The sequence below is a fragment of the Lygodium microphyllum genome, chromosome 11 (assembly GCF_053477565.2).
Source record: "Lygodium microphyllum isolate KBCC chromosome 11, Lygodium_microphyllum_v1.1.10, whole genome shotgun sequence".
Lineage (NCBI taxonomy): Eukaryota > Viridiplantae > Streptophyta > Polypodiopsida > Schizaeales > Lygodiaceae > Lygodium > Lygodium microphyllum.
This window is the reverse complement of record NC_141145.1, coordinates 129,933,821-129,952,688: the sequence shown is the minus strand read 5'-3', so window position 1 is coordinate 129,952,688 and position 18,868 is coordinate 129,933,821.

The window sequence follows — 18,868 nt, the reverse complement described above, 5'->3', positions numbered from 1 at the left end:
AATGATCCAAGTCCACACAAGTTAAGAGGGGTAGGAAAGTATGGATAAAGAAATGGTTACACTTATGAATGATGATACGTGGGAGTTTGTGCCTTTATTTAAAGCCAAAAAAGCTATTGGTTGTAAATGGATTTACAAGGTCAAGCATAAGTTGCATGAATCTATGGAGTACTATAAGTCATGATTAGTTGCCAAAGGGTATGCACAAACTCATGGTATTGATTATGAGGAAACTTTTACTCCGATGGCTAAAATTGCTACTATAATGGCTGTTATAGTAGTGGCTATATCAAAAGGTTGGATCATGCATCAAATGGATATTAAAAATGCCTTTTACAAGGGGACTTGCAAGAGGAAGTTAATGTGGAGTAGCCACCTGGTTATGTGGATGAGAATCATCTAGATTATGTATAATGGCTTTGTAAGGCCTTGTATGGGGGGTTGAAGCAAGCACTCAGGGCATGGCATGATAGGATTGCACAATATCTTGTTAGCATTGGATTTTGTAGAGCATAGACTGATCACTCACTCTATGTCTATGAGAGTGGTGGATATTGTGGTTATTACTATATATATGGATGATTTCATCATTGTGGGTGTCGTGAGATAGAGATTGACCATGTGAAGGGTCTTATTAAGGATGAATTTGAGATGAAGTATTTGGGAGAGCTACACTATTTTCTCGGCATAGAGATAATCAAGACTCTAGAAGATATATGGTTATCACAGAGACCGTATGCATTGGATATGTTGAAGAAGTATGGTATAGTTGATTGCAAGTAGTGCACATGAGGGTGACTTGATTGAGGATGTCACTACGTATCAAAAGATTATGGATAGCCTTATCTATTTGACGATCGTTAGGCTAGATCTAAACTACCTTGTTGGTTTAGAGAGTTAGTTTATCTCCAACTTTCATGGAAGCCACATTTGGATGCAGTGCAATACAGATTGTGCTATGTCAAATCCACATTGGACTATACCTTATTCTATGGTGTACGTGTACCATTGGACTTGCATGGTTACACATTCAAGTATAAAATTGTATTTACATACTCCAAGCTTGTTCCTAAAAATGTTGAACTTATCTTGTCCAAGTGGCTTTGTGAAGATATATGTAACTTCATCATGTGTGGAGCAATGAATCAAATTGATCTCTTGATTCAAGATCTTCTCTTGAGTGAAGTTATAATGTATCTCAATATGTTTGGTCCTAGCATGCAAGATAGGATTATTGGCAAGGTACATACTTGAGAGATTATCACAAAAGACTTTAGTTGTTGCAGATGCGAGCTTAAGCTCAATTGCCAAGACCCACGGACCACTTATTCCTTCAAGCATTTCAAGCAAGCACTAATGGCTACCTCTCACGTAGCCAACGTGCTATACCTCTCTATGAGTGTAGTGAGCTTACCTTAATGCCCTATTGAGTTACTTCCTCTCCAAGCACTCCGATAGCTCCATGATTCATGATGCAAGCTCAAGCATCCTCAAGCCTCTTCCTCCAAGCTCCATTCTCCATAGCCACATGCAAGACAAGAGAAGGTAAGTGTAATATTTCCACACAATAAAAGTTAGTTGATTAGTTCGAAAGTCAGTTAGTCAATTAATAAGTTAGTAAGATTACTAACTAAAGAGACTAACTAAGGTAAAAACTAACTACTGCTAATAGCTAACAATCTTTATTTAATTCAAAATATATATTAAAAGAAAAACCAAGAGTCATAATCTGACATTTTTCTTGGATTAACAAGGACCATAGCCACCCTTCACGGAAGTTACAATGTGAACGAGAGTTATGAGCCATATTAATCACTAGTGTTAATATGTATAGTATAGATGGTCAAAAAATTATTAGATTTTTGGGTAAAAAAACTAGCATATTTTAGATATTATCCTAAAAAGATATGGAGATTTCTAGAACTAGATGTCATTTTGAAAAAAATATAAGTGATGTTTTAGTTAATTTTGGAGATTTTATAAAAAGAAAAAATATAAAGAGAGTGATTGACAAAATTGCGTGCACCGTGATCGTAGTCTATAGGTAGTAGACAGCACTTCGAATAGGGAGAGAAAGAAGGAGTGATCTGAAAGCTTTCCAACTAAGTGTCTTGGGGTTTTGCCCCCCTTTTGGAGCCAATGGAACCATCAGATTTATGAGTTAAGCATCATTTCACTGAGTTTTCCAAGAGTCCCTCCACCAAGAACTCTTGTTCTTAGCCTCATCCCCTCTCCTATAATTTATTATAAATATGAGGCATAGGGAGGCACAAGGAAGCATAAGGAGACCCCGAGAGGCTGTGAGAGAGAGGTAGAGAGAAGGATACCCCTCCAAGAGATTGTGAGAGAGAGCTTGAGAGAGAGAAAGAGAGAGAGAGAGAGAGGAGTTACCCCGAGAGGCTATAAGGGAGAGAGTTAGCCCAATTCCCTCTATCTCGATCCTTGACTTAGCCATCTTCTCTTATACTCTCCCATCTTGAATCTATTCTGCCTTCTTAATCTCTTGAGTCTACTTGTGGACAATGGCCTCTAAGCGAAGAATGTCATGTGCCGATGGCAATCCTACAACCAGCAAGAAAGCTTTGGGCGAAGGCATCACTGTCAATCCAACTACGATACCAGTCGTAAGTAATGTATTTCCAAATTAATAGATGCTTATTTTGATTCTCGTATAAGATATGTTAGGTCCCATACTATGATTCACGAGTATAGGTCATCAAAAAGGATAAATATCATCTCACATATTCGAAAGATGGAGCATGCAAAGTGTATGTATCAAAAGGGAAGTTAATTGAACCTAGTTGCATATGGCTTATTCGTCAATAGAGCAATTACTAGGAAGAATCAGTCAAGGGTTATGAATGGCATAATCATAAAAAGAATGACATTAAAAATTATGCATAAAAGTGTTAAGTAAATTTTACATAAAATCGCTCTTTGATTCCAAGGGGGAGAGCAGGTATGTGATGGGAATGTTATCGTGAATATTCTTGCATTGTTTGGGAAGAATACAATTTGTTTTTTTTGTTGGTTGATCAAACAACATCCTAAATGCTTTTACATTCAACTGGTTGTTGGTTTATTGTTTGGATGATTGTTCCAAGTACTTGTAATTTATGATAAATGCATGGCAAGGGTCAGTAATGACAAGTAGCCGTGGAAAATAAAGGAATGTTTCACTGGAAGATGATATTAGGCTGATTACCTTGATCGTGCTTGATTTTTAAATGGATTAATTAAGGAATAATATTTTACACGGGTGGATCATCTCCAAGACCGCACCGCGGATTACCCCGAGAGGGCACTATTCGATTCACAGGCCGAAGGTTGAGTGGTGAAATGTCCAACCACGGAAGTTGTGTCTCACTCCTAGGTTGCTTGGGGTCAGTGAAGCTCTGGACACCCCTTGCCTAGACCGGAATGGAATTGTAGACTACCGTAAGCCCAACATTTAGGGCGTTGGAAGATCCTATTCTAGATAAAGGATGGAAATTTTGGTGCCATGTGATTTGGACCTGCGGTACTTCTGTTGGACAGAAGGGATACATAATTCTCATATATGGGCAGGAGACAAAGATTAACTGGAAAATAAGTTAAGGAACTTGTTTGTCAAAAGGATTGCTTACACTGCTTTTGTGTCTGTGCTATAAGTTACATGAACAAATCCTGTTCCCCAAAAGGCTTAATTAATGAAGTTGATTTTAAATGTTACACATAATTGTAGTAGGACCTAATTAGAAAACTAAAGCTATCAAGGGAAGCAGGTGGGTGGAATCCCCGACAGGGCGTCCTACGGCCGGGTGGTCCCAAAGAACTAGGAGGCTTCTCACAAGATTTTATCATCATTTTACCCTTAGATAAGGTCAGGTTAGAACCCCATTCATGCCGTTTTAGGGAACCGGAATGGGAGTATGTCCTACGGACAGAGAGGTTGAGCGGCACATCCCTCTCGTTTCCCATTCTCTTTGAAACAAGTGCGTTATGGATCTATTGTGGATTGGGTATCTCTGCATAAAGTAGGATATCCAAAGACGCTAGAATGCTATTAGGAGAGCTTGGCCCTAGGAACCCAGATTTTAGGTTAATCCTAGCGGGTTTGGCCATGAACGTTCCGTTGCAAGGCGAACTCGGGAAACCCTATGTGATAAACCCTGAAACATTCCTCGGGAGTGCTGGGTGGCGACGCTTAGATTCGTTTCTCGTTGGACCACTAAAACATCCTTGGACAGCTGATAGGCATGCACATTACAAGAAGAGAAGAAGAAGAGAGGAGATGGTGGAGGGCTTCACCTCTAAGATCCCTCACCCTCACACACTCACTCCCTCAAAGCACTCACAAGAAAGCAAGCAAGAGAAGAGAAGGAGAGAAGAAGATGCTACACACCAAAGAATGAGCTCTCGTTCACGTTTTCAACTTTATATACAAAACCCTAAATCCCTTTTGGGCAGTCATCCCCTTATCCCCTTTTTTACATAATTGGCCATTGTGGCAAGGTCCTTTTTCCCATTCCCTTCTACTTGTTCTATTTCTTTGATTTATGCATGTCTACCCTTTTATCATTTGCATAGGAGGGAGCTTGGCGCTCCTTTTCAAAAATTGTGGGGCGCCTTCTACTTAAAAATGAGCTTTTGCCTTTAGCTTGATTTTAGAGGTCATTATTGCTCCTTTGCTTGTTCTCCGTCCTGCTTCTTCCATTGCCTCCGTATTTTACTTCTTTTTCTTCCATCTCGAGATAGGGTTAACATTACCCCCTCCTAGTATAGTGCCAATCCCATGGTACTGAGCAGAGTGATTGGAAGGGGTAATGGGTATAGTCGAATGGCTTTTTTGAGTTTGTATACAAGCCCTTGCGGGGGATGATGTTGAATGGACCAGCCCTTGAAATTGAAGATTTTGTTGGGGCTAGTCCTTTTTTGTTGCTCCTGTTGAGGGGATTCATCCTTTGAAATTAAAGATAAAGTTAGATGGATCCCTGCGTGGAGAGAGATGGATGTGCGGATCCATCTCTGAAATTGAAGATAAAGTTGGACTGATCCCTGCATGAAGAGAGGCAAATGTGCAAATCCATCTTTGACATTTCAGATGGTGTTAGATGGATCCATGTCTTTTGGCCCTCCGTGGCTGCCTTCTCTTGCATTGTTCCAAATGAGCTTTTTCGTTCACTTTTTCGCCTCAGTCTCTGCCTCTACCTTGGTGAGCCTTCATGGAAACGTTGTCGCATAAAATGGCCCCTCTTTTAGGTGGGTGCTAGTCTCGAAACATTGTGGTTTTGAGCTGATGAGGGTTCCATGAGAGAGGGCAAACGTGTGAGTCGATGATGACTGGGCTGTAGAGGAATCGAGCTTGGGAAGAAATGGATCACCTGGTTAAGGTAGTGGGGACCGTTGGCATTGGAGCCCCAAGAGAGACACCAAGGAAAAGGGGATTCTACTGCAAGAAAATCTATCTTGTAACATCAATAAGCCTTTTTTTCATTCTTTTGATGACCAAAACAAGGAAAATAGCAAATCTTCACACAGCATCATAGTAGATATCTCCCACGGATTTGATAGAATCAACCATAATCTTCAACATCTTCACAAAATCCATCATAACAAACAAGAACACAAAGGAATACACCACTTTTGAATGGAAATCAATCACATAGTATTCATCTTCATTGTCTTTATAGTTCTTTTTCCCAATCTCTCATAGAAAGATACATTGTTTTTTATAGGATTGGCTATCTTTGACTCTCTCTCTCTCTCTCTCTCTCTCTCTCTCTCTCTCTCTCTCTCTCTTTCTCTCTCTCTCTCTCTCTCTCTCTCTCTCTCTCTCTCTCTCAATAGTACATCATATCCTCACTAAAATACTCAAGAATGGCACTTAATAATCCTTCTCAGGTCGTAGATGCACCTCCCAAGAGGTATGGGAGGTATGAAAGGGCACCAGAGCCGCTACAGTGTCTCTTCATAGCTCACTACTGTCACTATCACTTCAGTCTTCTCTTCAGTCTTCAGCAGCTACTTCTTCCATTTGTTTTAGGTCTTCTGAACTTATATTCATCCTTTCCAAAAGTTACAAAACTTTCCCAAAGTCACACATACATTCTACAAAACACTTACAGAAGATCTACAAAACAGGAATAGAGTAGAGACAAAGCAGAGACAGAGGCTCTACAGAAGGTTACAGAAAGTCATCAGAGAATAATAGATCCTCATAACTCATACCAAAACCATTCCAAACTATCAAAAAATATTCAATAATCTTTCAAAAGACCTCAACCTTCATCAATCATCAATCCATGCTTCATATAGAAGAAAATCAAAACAAAACAGAAGTTAAACAGAAGGTATCAGAACCTCAACACAACCTACCAGAACATCGCAAAGCTTCATATTTCCACTAAGAATCATCATGAGCTTCCAAAACATAATCAATATCATCCAAAACACTCTCAAACACTTGCAAAAACAACCAATCATCACTCAAAATCCATCAAAAATCAACCCTTCAGACCTCAAAAACAACAAAAATCAATCAAAAATTCAGTCTTTTTCCACTCTCAACATATTCCCACACTTAGAAAGGAAGTGTCCTCGGGACCTAAGGAAAAGAAGAATGTAAGTTCAGTAAAGAGCTAAATTTGATCTTCTTTAGTATCTTCAATAATCACCCCAAACACGACCCCAACTTATCACCTATATCTAAGAAAGAATACAACTAAAGGAAAATATCGTTATGCATTAACACATCTTATAAACAATAGAAAGTCATGACAAATTTGTAAAGGATATAAGAGGTTCCTCAGTTTTGTATCGTAGGCTTGCCATCCACAATCATCATCAGTGTCAATAGTCAAAAAGAAAGCTCTCGAACAAATTATTCAACTAGCATGAACTCATCATATACAAATTAATACATCACAAACACAAAAAAACCATTTGAATGCCACCTCCAAAAAATATATCATTAAGAAGCATAGAAGATACATTTAGGGGTATCAGTGAAGATGATCCCTCTTGAAAGCTTGATGATTACGAAAGTGATCCATGGATAAAGACTCATCTACAAAAGATTTTGGAGGATTCTGAAAGAATTGAAGGCAACACATCCGTTCTAGCAAAACAAGGTATCTACTAGGTAAACAAAGGGCATGAAAATATAGAACATCCAATTGTTGAGAATCAATGTTCACATTGACATTCATACAAAGCTTGGGAATGGCCTTTTGATCATTATGGGAATGCGTATGCATATATGCTAGGTACCAAGCAAAATGGGTTGTCAATCTCACTAAAGGATCGAGAGATTGTGAATATTGTTGGAAAAAATAGAGATAATTTTGGTATGCTTGACTAGAAATTGTCCAGTCCCTTGGAATTAATGGCCAATTAATCTATGGTCCCGTGAGAGAATCAGTTGAGCTCCATCCTCTTCTTCTTGGAATTTGGTGATCAAATCCTTCATACCCACTAACCAACTGAGGGGGTTGAGAAATAGAAGTGGTAGGAATGGAAGAGGAATGAGTAAAAGAGGATGAAGAGATGGGTAGGAAAAATCATAAAATGAGGAATAAGCTAAAGAAGGATTAGCTAAAAATTTAGGTGAATCGGTTAGGAAAGGTGTTAGTTGATAAGCAGGAAAAGTAGAAGGTATATGGATAGATGGGAAAGGACAAGGCGGAGAAGGGGAAAAGACTCGATCTTCAATGAAAGAACAATAGGTAAAGATTGAAATTTGAGGAAAACCCCGAGGTTGGAAAAGGAGAGGTAAGATGGCTGTTGAGTTGGATCGATAAAGGGAAAAATAAGCATCATAGCGATGGGCCATTTGTTGATAATACAATAAGCTAGGAACAGAGGGACCTAAAATAGATTGTCGATGGTAGGCATCAAAGAAGGATGAATCAAAGGGATGGTTCTTAGAAAGATAAGCTAAAAGATCCACCCTCAGTTGGTTAGTGTTCTATACATGAGTAGAGGTTGTATTCTGTCATTGGTTCAAGACTGCAGAATCAATCATTGAATGCCATAAAGTGTAAGGGCAAGTAGCCACTTTAGAAGAATAGCACTGAAACATTTCATGTATCCTCAACTCCAAATGGTTGACATACAAGGCAGCTTGTAAGACCACATCCCCTACATACCAAGCCAAACCTACATCATCTGGAATTAACAGATCACCTCGTAGATACATATAAGATAGCAACATGGTATCCGTCATCACAGAATCTTCAAAGACCATACAGACAACTTCTGTCAGCAAATTAGAAGACCAGACTCCACTCCAACCATCCTCTCGAAGAGGGAGATCCGTCATTGAGAGCTTAATATAGAAGGCCAAATTCTGCAGCTGATAGTGGACAAAAAAGGAATGCTCGGGAGGAACATACTCTTGAAATTTCTCAAATGTAGACCATAATAAATCTATCCTGGACTGCAATCTTTCCACTTTGTCTTGAAACAACGGACATAATGTGTCCTGTCTCTGGAGAATTGTCAAGTCCTACTAAGATATAGAAGGAATCATGGGGACACTGGGACTTGGAGGGATGGTTGGACCGTGACTGCGCCAGTTGGTCCTTCAACTGTTTAATCTGGGAAGCTTGGGATTCCACTGTATTGTGAGGAGTCTGCAAAGTTGACAGTTTCGTATCCAAAAGAGTCTTAAACTCTTGAGCTTCTTTGGACATTTTCTCTTTCTCTTCCGAAACTCTAGTGACCTCTGACAGAGCTTCTGCTAAACTGAGTTTTCAAAAAAGATATTTCTTCTCTCTGGGTCTCAATCATTTGTGTCTGCTACTCCATATGCTTAAACAAATCAGAAAGATTGTCTTTAGCAGAGGCTAACTTTGTGGTTGTCTTATGCATCTAGTCTTTGGATTGCATCAATTCTTCATAGAAAGAAGCATATAATTCTTGAACACAAGCTGTCTCACTGAGAGTTCAATAGAACTTTGGATGTCATTATAAAGGAAAGGAATGGCATCCCCTATCACTAAGTTGTTCAGCAAAGGAATTGATATATCCAAAGAACCCTCTCGATGTGCCCTGAATAAGTTGTTGCATGTGAGATAGACAGGGAGGTCACTTCCAGAGGTAGTAGAAACTGACACTAAAGGAATGACTGGTGGAATTTTCTCTGCTACACGCTTCAAGCACTTCTGTCGAATGACCAATGGAGGAGAGGATTCAATATCCTCTATGTCAATGGGTTCTGAATCGTCTAAAGGTGGAGGAGGAGAAACTGGATCAGATGGAGGACGAGGTAAAACACCCTTCTTAAGGCGTGAATTTGTCAAGAAAGCATATAAATATGAACCATAGGTTACATTGGTAACATTTCCTTTAGTCACCTTGACAAAATGCCGGTCCATCTTCGTAAGAAGGTAAGTACTCCAATCAATGGCAATCCCTTTTAAAACCATCCTGGAGGCTATGGAGTCTGCTTCTGTAACAGCTTAAGAATCTCTTCATTTGAGAATAACTGTCTGGCTGTGACAAAGGGTTCTCCTTTATAGGGAAGAGACAAAGCCTTCCCTAACCCTCTAGGTGTCAGGACCATAGAAGTACCATGAACCAAGCCCGATTTCTTACTGTATGATGCAAGAAACTCATCACAAAGGGTTGGATCGTTTGGAATCAGAGAGAATGGAGCAACCACAAAAGATGCAAGGCTAGCTGTCGCAATAGGCTCAAAAGTCAATAGGGAAGAATAATCCCTATTGATCAATGGGACATATTGAACAAGATGAGCTTGAGGTGCCATTCAGATGGAATATACATGCACACCACACACACAGACAATCACAGTAAATGCCTACAAAACAACAGAATATCTATAAAAAAAAAATTGATCAGAATAAACACACACAAACGTGACTAACCAACTGACCACCCCAAACAATCCACATCCTAGAAAAAATTTGACATGACCTCTACACATATGTGACCGAAAGTTTCATGCTATGCAACAAACATGCACCCGAGACCACGTATCAGGCAGAAAAAAAACTACAGACTGCACTCGTAATCATATCATACAATCAAACCATAATACCTCAATCACCTTCTTATGACATAACCAAAACTTCTATAAGCAATGACAGCTCAAAAGACTACACTTGCACATCCCACAAAGCGTATTTATTGAAAAGGAAAAAAAGTACAGTGAGCGGAATGATTTTAGTGAAGGGTTTGTTTTAATAAATTATTAACAATGGTTGAAATTTTATTAGGTTATAAACCTTAACAATTATATGGCGATTCATTTTTAAATTGTTAGTTACAATTTATTAATGTGAAACGGTACTTTTAACAAATCCTGGACTTCAATACCTAGACTCATGTCTCTAAATGCATATTCATTGATTAAAATTTTGATGTGTCTCAAGTGCTCTTCTTTTTTAACACGTGCATTTTTGTGATGGCTAGTTTCTTTTTATGTAAAATTAAGGTGCCTCTGAAGCGCGCGTAGCATGTGCAAAGTGAATGGCGGGTTGATTTTAATTTATTAGAAAAATGTGTGTTTGGCGTGAGCGCGTGTGCCATGGTGGTGTTTAGGATTCATTTTTAAGAATTAATCGTGAATTTTGGGATATCAAATACCTGAAAGGGGGTATGTGTGTATGCAATGAAATGGGATGTGCACATCTCAATCCCAAGATGCAAGTCAGCAATCCAAAAATGAAAAAAAAAACCATGAACTCAAAATGATATGACATGTCAAGGCAAGGTTAGTGGAGGTATATTTGTTTGGTGTGGGCATTTATTTTGTTTATTGTGTTGTGAGGGTTTTTATTATTATTATATTTTTAATTTATTTCTAAATTTATTTTAAAGGGGATATTCAATGTTTTTTGTTTTTTTAATATGATTAAAATGGAATAAATGAGACACATGAATATATTGTAAATTTTGATGGTGAGGTTTTAGCAGTCCACCATGAATAAAAACTAGACCATCAAATTTCAACAATATTTTTGGATTTATCTAGTATTTTTTAGCTTATTTTTGAAATTAAAAATGATTTTTCCGTGAATTTAGGTATTGAATTTAGCATTTTTGCCTTAAAATAATAGTTGGACCATTTGGCAAAGCATCTTCAGTATATGAAACATTCCAAAAATATTCAAATGAGTTGGTGAAATTTTTGAAATTTTTGAAAATTATTTCTTCTTTTTATTGATTTTTTAATTATTTTTTTTCAATTTTCAATGGATTTTGAAGGATTTTTAATATTTGTAATTTACCTATAATTTATTTTCTACATTTCAACCAGGAAAATAAACCAAAAAAATTTCCAATTTGGTAAAGGATTTTTTAGTGCTTTTTTAAATTATTTTTTAAATGATTTTTAAAAGAAATGTTTAGGTTTTTTTATGTTTTCTCAGGTTTTTAATCGGGCTTTGAAATTAAAAATAGCTACCGGGGCTGCGTGTGAACGGCTATGTGGAAACGGCTGAGCACGCACCACCGCACGGACAATTATGGGGGGTAGCCAAAGGTGGAGGAGGAGGGGTAAAGTTGGTTGTAAATATGGGGGGAGGTCCTGTGGGCGAGCGAGCGGGGTGGTGGGGGGGATGGGTAGCGGACGGGGTGGGAAGGGAGGGTGCCCGCAGGGTGGGATGGTGGAGGGGGGCGCAAACGGGGCGCGACGGAGGAGGAGGATGGACGTGGAGGCGGTGAAGACGAGGAGGAGAAGAAGGCGAGGTGGAGGCGAAGGAGGGAGTGGAGGAGGAAGCAATGGAGGCGGGACCGATGAAGCAATGGAGGAGGAAGCAATGGAGGTGGGACCGATGAAGAAGGGAGGTGGGTGAGGAAAAGAAGGCCGCGGGGGAGAGGGAGGCCAAGATGAGGGAGGTGGGTGAGGTGAAGGAAAAAGACGTAGGAAACGACGACGACGGTTTTTTTTAATTTTATTTATTTATTTATTTAAATATTCATTTATTTTTCTTTCTTTCTTCTTTTTTTGTGTTTTGTTGTTTTTTTGTGTTTATTTTGTTTTTTCTTGTTGGTGGGTTTTTTTTGGGTTGGTGATTTTCTTTTATTTTTTGTTTTTTTGTGGTTTATTGTTTGTTGTTTTTTTTAATGGGTGATTGTCTTTTTTTTTTTGTTTGTTGTTTTTTTGTCCTTTTTTTTAAATTGTAGTTGTTTCTTTGTGTTTTTTTTTAAAGTTTTCTTTTTTGTTTGTTTTTGTGTTTTTATTTTTTATTTTTTACTTTTTGGTTTGTGAATGTTGTATTTGGGTATTGGGGTTTTTAGTTGTGATTATGTTGTGTGTTTAAATGTTTATGGTTGTGGGGGTTTGTTGGTATTGGTGTTGTAGGTGGGGTGTTGTTTTTTCTTCTTCTTCTTTTTAACATTTTTTCTTTGTCTTTTTGGACAACATCAAGCAACATGTTAATATATGTCAAGTGTTCAAGACTAGTGGTGTGAAGTACATACAAGGTATTTCTAGTCGTGTTCCTAGCAAGCACTCTTAGTCCGCAAATACTCAAGCCCTTATGAAGTACTCTTAGTTTCAAGGCCGTATTGAGGGCTTTGGTAACTTTGTGGTGTCAATGTTGCAATGGACCTTATTTTCCTCAATATAGGTGAGCACAAGGAAGGCTACATCAAATGGTAGTTTTACTTTAGAGGATTGCCATGGTCCTACGATCAATCGGTCCTTAAATTGGTAAGAACGTGTCTTGGAGGTTTGTTAGCATTGCATATGCCATTACAATGGTATGGGAACATGGTGATTGTTCGTTGGATGGTTACGCGAGTTAACTTGAGCTAAGTAGCCTACTTTTAGGAAGAATGGTGACAATTAACTTTGAGTTAAGGGGCTTCGTTTAGGAGAGGATGCGAACAAGAAAAGGGTAATGCTAAGACATTAGAACAAGCACCCGTGTTCTAAAACCATGTCAGTCTTGCGACTTGTTCAACATACATACATTTGTTCGATGGGTTGTGTGACTAGCGTGTTTCTATGTGCATCTCGTAGAAACACATCAAAACAAATTAAAAGGGACTACATTTGGTGGGTATACCATTCTTGGCATGGGAGGAGGTAAGACTCCTCTTCCTAGAGTCATTGACAACCTTGCTTCAACTTCATCATACAATTTGCACCTTCCACTACAACTTGCAGATTAACTGGTCTTCTTAATTCCACGAACTTACAAACTTCTGGTTTTAGGCCTTTGAGGAACACTCCTTTCTGAATGGCTTCATCCAAGTGATGGTTAGTCCATCTCTTCAGGATGGATTCCATTCGTGAGACATAAGCTTCTACTCTTTCTCCAGAGGACTAACTTAGGTTTATGAACTCCTCTCGCATCCACTCTTCAAAACCTTCACGCCTAAATTTAGTGAGGAAGGCCAACTTCAAGTCGTCCCATGTGCCAAAAGCTACTACTGCTTGTCTCTCATACCATTGAAACGCCACGCCTTTGAAAGTGGTAAGGAATATCGCTAACCAATGCTTGGGGGTTCTGGCATTGTTAGCCACACATGCTACCATAAATTTTGCTACATGAAGATCAGGGTCTTCATTGTACTCTCCCTTAAAAATTGGCAATGGGACTACATTTGCTGGCCTATCATCAATATTTCCAGGATGAATCTGACTAGGAAGGGACCTTGAGTTGCCATGGGGACTTCTGTAAAGAGTGCTTTTAGGATGTCAAAGGAGGCTTCTGTTGCAAGCTCGTTCTCAGCCTTGATTCTTGCCTTCTCTCTTCTTACGTATCTCTAGACTCGTTCTAACGCTTGCCTCTTGATTACATCATTCATCAAGTGGTCGGCTCCAACCATTTGGTCTGTACTCAACAGAATAGAATCAGAGAGGGGCTTCAGTCTCTGGAGGATTCTTTGGCTAACATCTCTTCTACTTCCTTCTTTTCAATATCTCTGAATTCGGCTTTCAAACCACTACAGAGAGGGAGATATTCCGTTCTGAAAGTATCAAAACTCATTTTTCTTAGAATTGTTGTTGTGCCATCATTATAATAATGCGAGCTTCTGATGGTTTCAATAGTGTATGTTGTAAAAAACACTCTATCTACCAACTTCCAGTGGGTTGTTAATTTGACAAACAGAAGATTGTTAGAACACCAAGCATCCCACATATCTTGCTGTTGAGCTTCCACGAACAAATTCCAACTCTTTTCTTTCTTGTTTTTGTGAACCTCCACAGACCACGACTCTTAAAGCTTCTTCACAATCTCCCACTTGATGATGTCTGGAAACTTGTTAATGAATGCCAAATCTTCCATGGATGGTCATTCTTTCTGTTTCTACTCTTCGGTTTGTTTCCAAACAATTTGCCACCAAGATGCACGTCTCTGCTGCTTCAACAGGAAGAGGAAATACTCCACCACATAGAGCTTGCATCATGATGGTAATATATTTCCGCCATTGTGGGATAAACTTCTTATAGAAAGTTGCTTTGGCAATAAGAATCTCCAACTCTTCAGTGGAAGAAGGAACTTTGCAAACATCCATTGAATTTTCCTCTCCTTGGCAATGCCATTTCCTTCATTTTCAGCCTCTTTTGATGCTTGTTGATGGTAAGTTTCCCCGGCTACGCACCAAAAACATGGAACCCTAAGAGAGACAATAAGAAAAAGGGGATTCTACTGCAAGAAAATCTATCTTGTAACATCAATAAGCATAATCTTCAACATCTTCACAAAATCCATCATAACAAACAAGAACACAAAGGAATACACCACTTTTGAATGGAAATCAATCACATAGTATTCATCTTCATTGTCTTCATAGTTCTTTTTCTCAATCTCTCATAGAAAGATACATTGTTTTTTATAGGATTGGCTATCTCTGACTCTCTCTCTCTCTCTCTCTCTCTCTCTCTCTCTCTCTCTCTCTCAATACTACATCATCTCCTCACTAAAATACTCAAGAATGGCACTTAATAATACTTCTTAGGTTGTAGATGCACCTCCCAAGAGGTATGGGAGGTATGAAAGGGAACCAGAGCCGCTACAGTGTCTCTTCATAGCTCACTACTGGCACTATCACTTCAGCCTTCTCTTCAGTCTTCAGCATCTACTTCTTCCATTTGTTTTAGCTCTTTTGAACTTAGATTCATCCTTTCCAAAAGTTAGAAAACTTTCCCAAAGTCACACATACATTCTACAAAACACTTACAGAAGATCTACAAAACAGGAATAGAGCAGAGACAGAGCAGAGACAGAGGCTCTACGGAAGGTTACGAAAAGTCATCATAGAACAGTAGATCCTCATAACTCATACCAAAACCATTCCAAACTATCAAAAACTATTCAATAATCTTTCAAAAGACCTCAACCTTCATCAATCATTAATCCATGCTTCATATAGAAGAAAATCAGAACAAAACAGAAGTTAAACAGAAGGTATCAGAACCTCAACAGAACCTATCAGAACATCACAAAGCTTCATATTTCCACTAAGAATCATCATGATCTTCCAAAACATAATCAATATTATCCAAAACACTCTCAAAAACTTCCAAAAACAACCAATCATCACTCAAAATCCATCAAAAATCAATCATTCAGACCTCAAAAACAACAAAAATCAATCAAAAATTCAGTCTTTTTCAACTCTCAACAGGCGTATCGCATGGATGATGGGGCTGCCAAAGTCGGTGGTTGAGGCCTTTGTTTGTACCTAGAAAGAAAAGAAGGTGCACTACCTGGGGGTGTCTCTGCCTTACCATGGAGTGCATGGTGCACATGCTTGTGGACTGGGAGATGGGTCTCTAACCTTGGGCAAGCCCTCAGTGGTGTCCCACACTTGAGCACCCAGTTTGTACATAAGGGAGGTGTGGTGCAAGGAGCTTAGGGTGACAAGTCTAACCATAGGTAAGAGTTACCTTCCTAGGTATGTCTTGCCCTTGATGTGCCCTAAGCATGTGTGGTGGGGGATCAAAAAGGCTAGGGCGTTAGACACAGAGCTAGCCGGCCAAGGCCCCAGATGCACCTAGCTTAAGAACCTCTAGGTGCAATGACTGTGACCTATGTGCAGCTTGTCGTGTCTATGTGTGATTTCTCTTTCCATTTCCGTTCTCTATGATTGCCTTTTCACTTTGTACCTCCTTGTGTTTTTGTTTCTTTTTTCCTTATATCTCGTCTCCTTCTTCTTCTTCTTCTTCTTCTTCTTCCTCCTCCTCCTCCTCCTCCTCCTCCTCCTCCTCCTCCTCCTCCTCCTCCTCCTCCTCTTCTTCTTCTTCTTCTTCTTCTTCTTCTTCTTCTTTTGGTTAAGTTACATAGTCATGACAGAAGTTAGTCTTCGTCATCGGAGTGAGGTGGAGAAGGGGGCTTAATAGATTTGTTAAGAAATTGGCGGCTTTGGAGATACCCCTTGAGGTTCATGCAGACTTGGAGGGTGGTGGTGGAGAGGAATGGATGATTGCAGCAGGTGAAGCAGCTATCATTCATATCCTCTATAAGAGCTAAGCAAAATGAAGGTAGTAGAGTAGCTCGCATCATTAGTCGAGCCATCGTCCAACTATCTATAGCATTAGGATCAAAATGGAGGACTAGGAGGCCGTACTCCTACAGAGTGGGGTCTTGCCTAAGGAGTATCCTAAGCAGTCTAAGGTAATTACAAGTAGTAATAAAGGCAGGGTCAGGGCATGAAGAGAATTTATTGGTGAAGTGAATTAGGGTATCATACAAATTTTCTGATGTGAAGATGAGGGCATCTTCATATGTAGTACAAAGAGGATTATAAATTATTGGAAAATCATAGCGACGATGGACACTGGAGTCAAAATCCACTCCCATCCTTTGAGGGTAGGGCATAAAGGTTGGGTCATTCTGCTTTAAGGGTTGAGTGGTACAAAAGGCCATCCAACTGTCCATGTTGGTGTCACATACCCTTCTTCTCCATGTAGGTTGGCATTCGTAGTCGAGCATAAACCTTGACACTTCAAAAACTTTATTTTGCCAAAAATTGGCATCTTCAGTGGCCCATAATGTGGGGTTCTGCTCTCTCTCCTCCAGCCATTTCTGTCCAATCTTGCCTCTGATGTTAATCACCTCCTCCACCACCTTGATGGAAAAAACCCTACGCAGGGTGGTGGAGAATTGGAAGTTAAAGTCAAAGGGGCTCCTGGCCATTTCTTGCCTCTCCCACATTACAAGGTCGATGTGGAAACTTGTTGGGGAATCGTCTGCACATGGTGGGATAGGTGCTTGGGGTGCCTCGCTCCCTTGGCATTCCATTTTCTTCTTATTTCTTCCACCATTTGTCTTCTTCTTTCCCTTAGCATTGCCTTTCTTTTTGCGGAGCTCTTCAAGCCATGGGGAACGAGGTGGTGAGACAAGCTCTTCCTCATGTGGTCCCATTTCAAAGTTTATATCTACCTCCCTCTCCTGCCTTGGCTCCTGCCGCTCTTCTTTGGTGAATCCAAGTGTGTCCACTTCTTGTGGGGTTAGGCCTGCCAATAGGAGATAGTGGCATTGCTCTTCCAATCTTGGGCCAACTCCCCTACATTGCAGTGGCATCTGCAGTCCTAATCTCATGGCTCTATGAGCCATTCCCAGTTTCTTTTTCATGGCCTCTATGGACTCTCCCTCCTCTGCCTGGGTGACGTCCAATAGGGTATTCAGGAAGGAGCATTGCTATGTTTGGAAGCTCATTTGGGTGGCCTTTGCTCTGCTTTTAGCAAGTATTTTGTCTTTCTCTACTTGAGCTAGACGGCGTGCCAAGGTTTTAACTCTTGTTTCATTTTGGTTGGCCCATTCCTTTTCTCTCCTTTTCATGTCTTCGAGGCTTTTCCCTTGCCTTTGAGCTAGAACTGTCAGCCTTCATTCTTGATCTTCCATTTCTCCCCTTAGCTTATGATACTCTTCCTATGCCGAGGTAGCCTCTTGGGTTAATCTTTACACCTCTCTTTCGTACCTGTGAGCTCTTTCCTCCCTCCTCCTCCAGTTTTTCTGTGGCTTTAGTGATTTTCTCCATCTTAGCTTGCAGATCTTTTTAGAGCCCCACAATCTCTTCATTGTGTCATCGCAGGCATTGTATGGCCTCGATTTCTTCATCCAATCTCACCTGCCATTCCACTTCTGTCTCTTCTTTAGCTTGTAGCTGCTCCTTCAGCTTATTAACTTCCCTTTCGGCCATGGCTATTTGACATTTTTCTCCAACTCGAATGCAGCCATGGCCTCTTTTTCAGCTTCTAGCTTTGCTACTACGATTTTTTTCTCCTCATTGGCTTTCTCTAGTTGAGAGAGAAGTTCCTTGGCATATTCCTCTCTGTTGCAGAAATTGAGGTTGTGGAGGATGCCACCTTCTGCCTCTTTGAGTCTTGCCTTGACTCGGCGTCTATTGCTGCAACCGGCCTTTTGGTTCCTACCAAAGGGGTTTCTTCTCTAGCTCCTTGGCTCATTTTTTTATTCACAAACTACTGGACCCAAGCCATTAGGTTGCCGGCATCCACTTAGGTTATAGAATTGGGTGTGGACATGGCAGTGGTGGTGGCGGGCTCCAAGGGAGTGAGAGTGGGGGTGATTGGGACCTTGTCCTTGCCTTCTCACACTACAAGTGTCACAAACTCTGGCATGTGGGCGTTTGAGCTCGGCCCTTCATCTTTAAGTGGGCTCGCGGATTTCAATTCGAGTCCTACCTAGCAATGGACCTGTGCATTGCGAGGGCCATGTCTTCCTCCTCCTTTCTTCTCAACAACTCCTCCTCCTCTTCCTGCTTTCTCCTTCTTTCCCCCTCAACCTTTTTGGACTCCCTGCGAGCCTTTTGCAATTCTACTTTCTCTTTTTTCCTCCTCTCCTCTTCCTTGTTTTCTTGTGCAATTTTCCTCTTCATCTTCTTACTGGCTAGTCTGCTCTTCTTCTTCCATGTTTTCTTCTTCCTCACTTAGCATCCTTTCACT